At 44.1% G+C, this 9,497-nt stretch overlaps 1 protein-coding gene across 2 annotated transcripts in view; it reads right to left on the reverse strand.

Moving 5' to 3' along the window:
• Positions 1-8,282, reverse strand: part of LOC107751738 (forkhead box protein N3-like) — a 104,899-nt gene extending 96,617 nt beyond the window's left edge. For both annotated transcript variants that reach the window (XM_016567493.1, XM_016567495.1), the window contains exon 1: positions 8,015-8,282. The gene's annotated coding sequence lies outside the window, so the exon portion shown is untranslated. The remainder of the gene's footprint in view (positions 1-8,014) is intronic.
• Between the last annotated feature and the right edge of the window lie 1,215 nt (positions 8,283-9,497).

The following is a 9,497-nucleotide window of genomic DNA, read 5'->3' on the forward strand; positions in this document are numbered from 1 at the left end:
TGTGTGTATATGTGTGTATAGTGAGTTTGCCAAAATACCTATTGAATGCAAAAAAAATAAAAATTTCACAGTTTCTCCAAAAATACTTTTTAATTTGTTGCTAAATAAATTCCTAAATAAACAAAAAAAAAGTAAGTCAAATATTAGGTTACTGGACATGAACCTGCTCCACTTTTGTGCTAGACGAAAACTTCACTGCTAAACTAGCAGGTCTCTTATTTTTATAAAGAACTTCTGTAAGATTTTTAAAAAACATTTTCCTTTGCTCATTTATCATCTCGTTGAAAAAGACGGTTACAATAGTGCTAATTTTAAATGCTCTTCGAAGCATTCAATTCCCACATTTTCACAGAGAAACCACAACTTCCAGCGGACAAATCATCTGTATGCAAGATGAAGCACATTTCTTCAAGATCTGCAGAAGAGATCGTGAGAGAAAAGCTGTCTAGGGTCATTAGTAGGGTTTCAAAGTCACTCTGCCCTCTGACAGAAAGCGTTTGACAGGTGCTGCAGAGGCAAAGCTTGCCGCAGGAGAGAGAAATGATACCGTCCTGATTAGATCGTCCACCTTAGGGAAGGTGCTGATGCACAGACATTCTAAAAGAGAGGAAGAGGAGGACGAGGGTGGGGGTGATGGAGAAAGAAAAACTAGAAGTACAAAATAGAACAGCTGTCAAATGTGCAACGTTTCTTTCCCCACGCCACACTGTCCCTCCTCTGGTGTGGTCTGGTGCGTCACCCCTAGCGGAAACGTCTCAGTGCGATGTGTCATTCAACAGACCCCTACCCTCGTGCCTTTAACAAAACTGTCAGACTCCGCACCGACCCGCCAGCCTGTGTTACTACCACGTCAAAAAAATCAGACGTTTGAGAAAATAAGCCACTCTTGCGTAATCCACCGAACTGAAATTCACACTTGTTAACCGGGAATGGCTCCCAGAGCACTCCAAGCCCTCTCCCAATCAAGAACCGATCCTCATCTGGCATTTCATTAAACTCAAACAAGCACTACAATGCATTGGCTCACACGAAAGCAGAGTAATTCGAGGGGTTATGCTCATCAGTGCTGGCCGCTTCTCTAAAGTCATTAATGAGGGCTCAGGCCAGGCTCAGGGCTTTCCACAAGTCACTAACACTCCTACAACCCCTCTTCATTTGATGAGCTCGTTCATAAAGCCTGAGGAGCCGGGATGCCACTTTAGAAACGGTCCCCTTTTTCAGGCTAAATGAACAGTTATTGAGTGAAAACAGGTCAAGTGGACTGGGGGCACACTGCTAAGTAAAGCTAAAGAGAAAAGTGTTATTGCGGGGGGGGGAAAGAGTGGAGCGGAGTGCGTAAGCATGAAAGCAGAGGCGGACTGGCTGTTGCTCGGCATCTATGGGAAGTGATGGCGGCAGAGAACGAGATGATTTGCACATTAAAAGCAGCAAATGTAGCGCAGCTTTGAGGAAGCCACCAGCAAAGAATTTACACTCTCGAAATAAATAAAGCAAGATGACAAAAAAACCCTCAACGCTCTGTGTGATAAAACACTTTCGCTTGAAAAGTAAATCAATGCAGAGTCAGTGCCTGGATGTCAACAATGTTTTGAATGTGTTTTGACACTGAAAGGTGACAGTCATTCACTGAAGACACATTCTGCCTTGGGCTTGTGATTGGGCACAGGATGTGTGTGTGTGTGTGTGACGAATAGAGAGAATGATACAAACCATAGTGCGCTGAAAACGAAGCTGAGAGCCACCCCGCTGCACAAGAGCCCTGTAAAATACAGTTGTTTATATGCTCGACAGCAGGGCTGTGCCCTCCCTGACAGAACGAACCGTCCACCTTAGGGAAGGTGCTGATGCACAGACATTCTAAAAGAGAGGAAGAGGAGGACGAGGGTGGGGGTGATGGAGAAAGAAAAACTAGAAGTACAAAATAGAACAGCTGTCAAATGTGCAACGTTTCTTTCCCCGCGCCACACTGTCCCTCCTCTGGTGTGGTCTGGTGCGTTACCCCCAGCGGAGACGTCTCAGTGCGATGTGTCAGTCAACAGACCTCTATCCTCATGCCGTTCACAAAACTGTCAGGCTCCGTGCCGACCCGCCAGCCTGTGTTACTACCACGTCAAAAAAATCAGACGTTTGAGAAAATAAGCCACTCTTGCGTAATCCACCGAACTGAAATTCACACTTGTTAACCGGGAATGGCTCCCAGAGCACTCCAAGCCCTCTCCCAATCAAGAACCGATCCTCATCTGGCATTTCATTAAACTCAAACAAGCACTACAATGCATTGGCTCACACGAAAGCAGAGTAATTCGAGGGGTTATGCTCATCAGTGCTGGCCGCTTCTCTAAAGTCATTAATGAGGGCTCAGGCCAGGCTCAGGGCTTTCCACAAGTCACTAACACTCCTACAACCCCTCTTCATTTGATGAGCTCGTTCATAAAGCCTGAGGAGCCGGGATGCCACTTTAGAAACGGTCCCTTTTTCCAGGCTAAATGAACAGTTATTGAGTGAAAGCAGGTCAAGTGGACTGGGGACACACTGCTAAGTAAAGCTAAAGAGAAAAGTGTTATTGCGGGGGGGGGAAAGAGTGGAGCGGAGTGCGTAAGCATGAAAGCAGAGGCGGACTGGCTGTTGCTCGGCATCTATGGGAAGTGATGGCGGCAGAGAACGAGATGATTTGCACATTAAAAGCAGCAAATGTAGCGCAGCTTTGAGGAAGCCACCAGCAAAGAATTTACACTCTCGAAATAAATAAAGCAAGATGACAAAAAAAACCTCAACGCTCGGTGTGATAAAACACTTTCGCTTGAGAAGTAAATCAATGCAGAGTCAGTGCCTGGATGTCAACAATGTTTTGAATGTGTTTTGACACTGAAAGGTGACAGTCATTCACTGAAGACACATTCTGCCTTGGGCTTGTGATTGGGCACAGGATGTGTGTGTGTGTGTGTGACGAATAGAGAGAATGATACAAACCATAGTGCGCTGAAAATGAAGCTGAGAGCCACCCCGCTGCACAAGAGCCCTGTAAAATACAGTTGTTTATATGCTCGACAGCAGGGCTGTGCCCTCCCTGACAGAACAAAAATGAAAGCAATATCAATGAAATATGACACTGATGATAGATCGGGAGAGGAGATGGAAATGACTTGATTCTCCCGAGTTTTCTGAATGAGATACGGCCTGCGAGGATGTGTTCAAGCTGAACTCTGAGATGGCTTGCACTTGTCAGGTTTCTCAAACAATCAGGGCATCAGCTCCGCTGGGAGTTGTTTGAAATGAGCAGAAAACTCAGCAGGTTTGTATGAAGCTCACGGCGGAAGTGTGGTACTGTTAATAAACCGCCTCTAAAGGCTACAACTAGACCCGAAAACCACTTACTCCAACTACATAAAACGCTGCCGACTGTTCCAACCAGGTAAATTTGACATTATATCTGAAAGCTGACTCCTACATGACCTGTATGCGTATCTGTGTTTGAGAATGCATGTGTCCCTATGTCCTTGGGCAACCGTCCCTCGCTGTAAGCGGGAATAGACTGTGTCCACTGGCTGTATAGACAGAGTTCTCAATGCCCTTGATGCAGAACAGAGGACAATAGGATCAGTCTGAACAATGCAGGCCCTCTTAACAACACTGATCCACTAGGCCCAGAACCACGACCCGTCTCTACTATCATCACACCACACACAGAAAGCCACCACAGCTTCAAAACAGAGGAAAAACACCTGATTTTTTCTTAATCTCTCCTTAAAAAGCCACACACTTTGATTCATGTCTATAGCACAAACAATGTGGAACGAGTTACACGTTAAAGGTTAATACTTAGTTCTATTCGAACAAACCTCTAACATTAATTATAAGCTATAAAAAGTGTGAAGTGTTCACAAACACAAAAGGATCTGAAAGTTCCATAAAGCTCTGACAATTACGCTCTGTAAGCCACTGTAAAGAGCTGCTACAGTCAGTGAGCATTTTGGGGCTCAATCCTCCATTCTGCCTGCAGCACAGGGCCTTTTGACCCAGGTGAGAACTTGAGTGTCAATACCATTCTAGAGTCTGTTATTATTTTATCGGCAGCGGTCGACTGGGGACATAATTCCAGTGCATTGGTCATGCACTCACACTGGACCTAAGTGGCCAACCATTTCTGCAGCAGCTACACTTCTAATTTTTCTCTGCTGGAAACCCAAGTGTTTACATGAAATTTACAGTTATTTATTTCCTCCTGTGCAACCAGAGAGGCGCCAAAAATAAGGAGAGACCGTGCAAAAAGGAATCAAAAAAGAGAAAAAGTAGTCTAGAAGGGGATGAAGTTCATTTTAGATTAAAACGAGACAAGTATGAGATTCAAAACATGTCTTTGTAGCTCACTCATTTTTAGCCAGCGCTCAGCAAGCGATAAACGTGCTTCCCAGAGGTACTGCTGCCAAGGGTCTATCATTCATTAGGCTGCTGCCACCATCATCACATGCATTCCAGACACTTAATCACTAGGATAGAGATAAAATAAAAAGCTTGAAGGTCACCAGGGGGAGAGAGCGATAGAGGGGAGATAGCATAGAGGGGTGAAGATGTATGGCCTCTTTTTGATTGAGGACGTGGCGCTTTCAGTCACACGTGACAGAACACTCGATGAGGAGATGCGTTTTGACTGGAGACCTTTATCACAGACTCCAACGGTTTGCTGAGCTACACATCACAAGGAAACGGGCCTGGAGAATTCAGCTGCAAATCGCAAGCGAAAACATTTAATAGGACTATCTGAATTTATCCTCTTCCGTATTCACTTTACGCTCTAGAAGACGAGCGACAGTAGAGCGTTGAGTGAAACTCTGAATCTGAACCATCATGCATATTTCCCATTCTTTCCCATCAGCTGTTTTTTTGCCTGTCTACTCCTCTGATGTTTTGACATATTTCTCTGCCTCGTCAAGCGCTCGTCTCCGATTTGCCATGCTGTTTAATGTTCATGAGGGGCGGAGCAAAACTCGGGCAGTTGACAACCCACTGGCTGTTGTTACAAGATCTCAGACAGACAAAGAAGATGAGGTGCACCGCTGAGGAGGCCCACACTCCACTGCCTCAAAATAAAAAGTGCCTTGACCTCCTCGGCAGCCAGCTTCACCTCTCAACTGTGACGGACGGACGACGCTCTAGTCTCGTCCCACGGCCCAGTGTGCTTAAATAATGCCGGCTCTCTGCACGCCAACAGCCAACAGCCACCCACCAAACTGGGAAACTTCTGATGCTTAATCTCCTGAAATGCAAATGTGCAAAATGAGAGATGGGGTCTCGAAGGAGAGCCTGCCATGCTGTGAGTGTAAATGGACACGGTTAAACCCTCCTCTAAGACCGGCTCAGAACGCACCGACAACCAAATCAGAACTATATTAGTCACTTTCCGGGCAGGAATTTGTATGACATTTGAATTTGAAAGGGTGTATGGTGGGGCATACAGTTTTGCTCGAGGATATTGGATCTTACAAGAGGCTTTGTTCGCATGCCGTGATGACAACAGCGGCGCACACCAACTGAGGCGAAATTGTCAAGGCAACATATATTGAATTTCACAAAAGTTGAGAGCAAAGCGATTTCCCTCCCCTCTCCAAACCTCCCGCCGAAGACGAAACAAGCGATCCAGGACACATCCTCTTACTTTAAAGAAAACAAGCGGCTGACACATTTCCTGCCAACAGGCCCTTTCCTCAGATAACACAAGACTCCCGTCAACAGGAAGCCCTTTCACTGGCGGCTCTGCCTCCCTTCAGCACGTCACACTAAACAGCTCCTCAACCCCAGCCCCCACAGCCTCCCCTCCAACTGTTGAGGAAAACTTGCAGAAGAGGCTTGCTAAAACCAGAAGAAATCAGAAAACAGTTTGAAAGGAACCAGACTTAAAAGTGTGGGCTGTAGCCTCAAGTCCTTCAAATGCTCTTGGTCCGAGAGGCAGCATTTTAACAGCCTCAACAATACTCCTGAAATCAATTAACATGCAGCCGGTATTATCAACATTACACACAGCCTGCCATTACATCAGATCCCACAAATAGCTCTGGCCAGACGGACGGACAATGTTACAGTCTGTGCAAACCAGAGGAAAGGGTGCACTGCACACAAAAGCACAAACATGCCCTCTAGGCACGGGTCAATGCTTTAGATTTGTTAAAAGCCTCCAGTTCTCATGCGCTCACCAGAAGTTTACACGAGTGAGTGCACGAGCGCGGTAACGACGTATAAAGGATTTGAGGAAAGTTTGTAAAAAGCAAAGCAGAACTCACGTTAAGTGCAGAGTGCACTTGAAGAGCAGTGAGAGAAAACCTGAGGCAACCTTCATAAGGCAGGGGCTGTACTGTTTGAGCAGATGCTAATAGGAGAACTGGCAAGTGAGAGAGAGAGAGAGAGAGAGAGAGAGAGAGAGAGAGGGAGAGAGAGAGAGAGCAGACGCCTTCTGCAGGCTGCTGTGATGACATGCAGGCTTTTTTTCCTTTTTTTTAGTAAGGGGGCTTATCTTTGTCTCTATGGTAACTGTGTCTCTGGGTGGTTATTAGAAACCCTGAACTTCCTGTGCATCTACAGGATCAGCCAATCACACGCCGTGTTTTCATAGGCGGAGATTGCTCGTGCTATAGGCAGTGAAGAGCGGCCACATGAGGGGGCCATGGAAACAGAGGGTCAGGGAAAACTTACAGCACGGCACGACATGCCAGTTTGCATAAAACAGCCCGAAACGGTCTTCATTTCACTCTACGTATTTATAGAAACATCTAGTGACTAGACTGAAGTAGGTTATAAATCCTAGAGCTCATTTTTTCCAGCAAAACCTCCATGCCACAAGCTTTTTCCAAATAGGACATTGCCATCAAGGTATTTCAGTATTTTTAGGACGAAAATGGAAACTCTTGTGGAAAACACAAGATCAGCATCTCAGATTCCCAGAAAGAACTTTCTATAGCACTGTGGTAAAGAGACTTGCAGACAGACAACCACAGAAAGCTCAGAGCTCAGCAGAATGGCCAGAGTTATCAGAGTCCAGCTCTAATGACAATAAATCCACAGGATGTGCTGTGTACCAACACATTCATGCGGCTCGTTTTAACAGCAGCCTGTGGATGAGCAGAACTTAATGCTCATGAATGCAAATGAACAGACACTCTGTAGGATTACTGTTGCAAAGCAAACAGCTGACATGGAGCATGCATCTAGGACAGGACTTTCAGCTGTTGTGTCCAAGCGTGCAGAGAAAAGACAGCTGAACTGGAGAATTACAATGAGAAAGCTTCGTTTTCCCAGCTCAGCAAGGGAATAAAACAGAAACTAGAAATGAACCAAAAGTAAAAATGTAATATATGCCTATTTATCCCTGCAGACAGGAATGGGAACACTTTTTGTGTGTTTATAGGAAGATCACACCACACACACACACAAGCGCTCATTGCATAGTTTCCCAGTAGTCTCTCTGTCTCCTTGGTTTAAGCGGGTGGAATCGTTTGGAGCGATGTGGCTCACTTCTTCCCTGCGCTGACTTGTTTTCCACCCAGCGAGCACATTCAAACTTCACTCTGTGGCTGGTTTATTTAACACTGCATTTGTTGACAAGTCTCGGAGCAAAGTTCCTTGTGTGGAACCCTGGGTGCTGAACTCCAGAACATCAAATGCAAACAATAACAACCAGAACAGCGTGCCCAACCCCCTGAGGGTGAGATGTTACTTCATCGGCACCAAGAAAAACATCAACCGGTCTACTAGGACAGTGAGGGATGGTCTAGACCTCTTCCAGCACTGTTTACAGCTGCAATGACTTCCATTCCTCAGTGACAGGAGCGTGCCATTTCCTGTCTCTGCTGTCCCAATATTTCATCCGGCGTAAGTAGCACATGTCCCACACGTAACTAGACTCACCAGCCAGGGGCCCCCAGTGGCATCTATATGCTCGCGAACGCTCTTGCACGCCGGCTGACTCCTGACAAAACAGAAAGCCCTGATAGATTACAGCAAGAGTGATCAATCACACACAAACCTTTTAATCCAGATCGTCCCCTGATTGGCTGCCTCCGCATGAGCTCCAGATTTTTAAATCCGACTGGTTAATCCCTCCATTTCTCTCGGATTCAGTATTTTAGCAGTGACCACAGTGGGCTTTAACATTCACTTGGCTTTTTTCTCTCCCTCCCTCTTTCTCTCTCTCTCTCTCTTTGCACTCTGTTCTGAGACCGCTTGCTGAGCTCTGGAACTAAGGGAGCCTGATGAGGAGAGAAGAAACTCGCTGGGTCCTAGTGTCTCTGGAGTTAACTGAAAGAATGCCATTGTTTCATGTGTAACCCAGGGCTACACTCTACAGACGGCTGATAAGTCCTGCGCTGTGCCAGATCCACTGGGGTATTTGTAGATGGATAAAGATGGAGAGCTGTTCGATATCCATTACCTGGATAAACAATATAATAATTGTGAGATCATTTACAAACTGATCTAAATAAAAAAATAAAAAAAAGAATAAAAAACATTTTACACTGCAAAAAAAAAAAAAAAAAAAAAAAACCAGCAACAAAAGAAGAAAAAAAACTTGAAAAATATTGTAAGGTAAATGTATCTTGTAGGTTTTTTTTTTTTTTTTTTTGCAAAAGGGCATAAGATATCAAATCTTGCTTTTAGAGAATTCTAGCAAAACTGAATGAGGTTTTCATAATAAAACCTAAAACAAAATAGTGTTCCATCCAAATTTTTTTTTTTCTTACTCCAGTGTCAATTAGATTTCTCTAAAAATTTATTAAAAATGTATCATTTTGTTTTGTTTTTGTTTTTAAAGTAAATGTTTCTTGTTGTAAGTAACATGAGTTGTTTTTACTGTAAATGATACTGATATAAGATTTTTTTTATCCACAGGTGATAGAAACTCTGATATAAGACTGATATAAGACAGTACAAATCTACTGACAGGTAAGGATAAGAGCAGCTTGGATATTCTGCCTAACATCTGTTACAGAGATTAAAAATAATAATAATAATAATAATAATAATACAACATAAGAATGAGCAGATGAGCATATTTGTTTGCACTACTCCTTTAAAAGAGTTCATATCTGACTATGTACTTTTTCTTCTCAAATTCAGATAAATGGCTCAAGTAAGACTAAAATTTGTCATTGCAAAATTCCTCCATGACATCAGCAGCGTCGAAGCACACAAATCATTATCATTAAAAAATGTCTTACAAAAGGTCAAAAAACCCTACTTTTCATCTCCCTCTCTATCCTTAGAAAACAGATTGAAAACCACCACTAAAAGCCTAATTTTAGTTCTGTCCTTCAAGAACATACTGATATTTAAACCCCAAAATCCTTTGCTACCACTCTGAAGTGCTTGCTATTGAAAATGTGGCAGCAATGCTAAAACTATTATGTGCACGGACGCTACAGCCAAGGCTATAAATATAAGCAACACATGGAGCGGCAGACTGCAAAACAGGGGGAAATTTGGGCTGCTTATATCTGTCAAGAGCTGCA

This window comes from Sinocyclocheilus rhinocerous, unplaced genomic scaffold, assembly GCF_001515625.1.
Source record: "Sinocyclocheilus rhinocerous isolate Xijiao unplaced genomic scaffold, SAMN03320098_v1.1 scaffold993, whole genome shotgun sequence".
NCBI classification, from domain to species: domain Eukaryota; kingdom Metazoa; phylum Chordata; class Actinopteri; order Cypriniformes; family Cyprinidae; genus Sinocyclocheilus; species Sinocyclocheilus rhinocerous.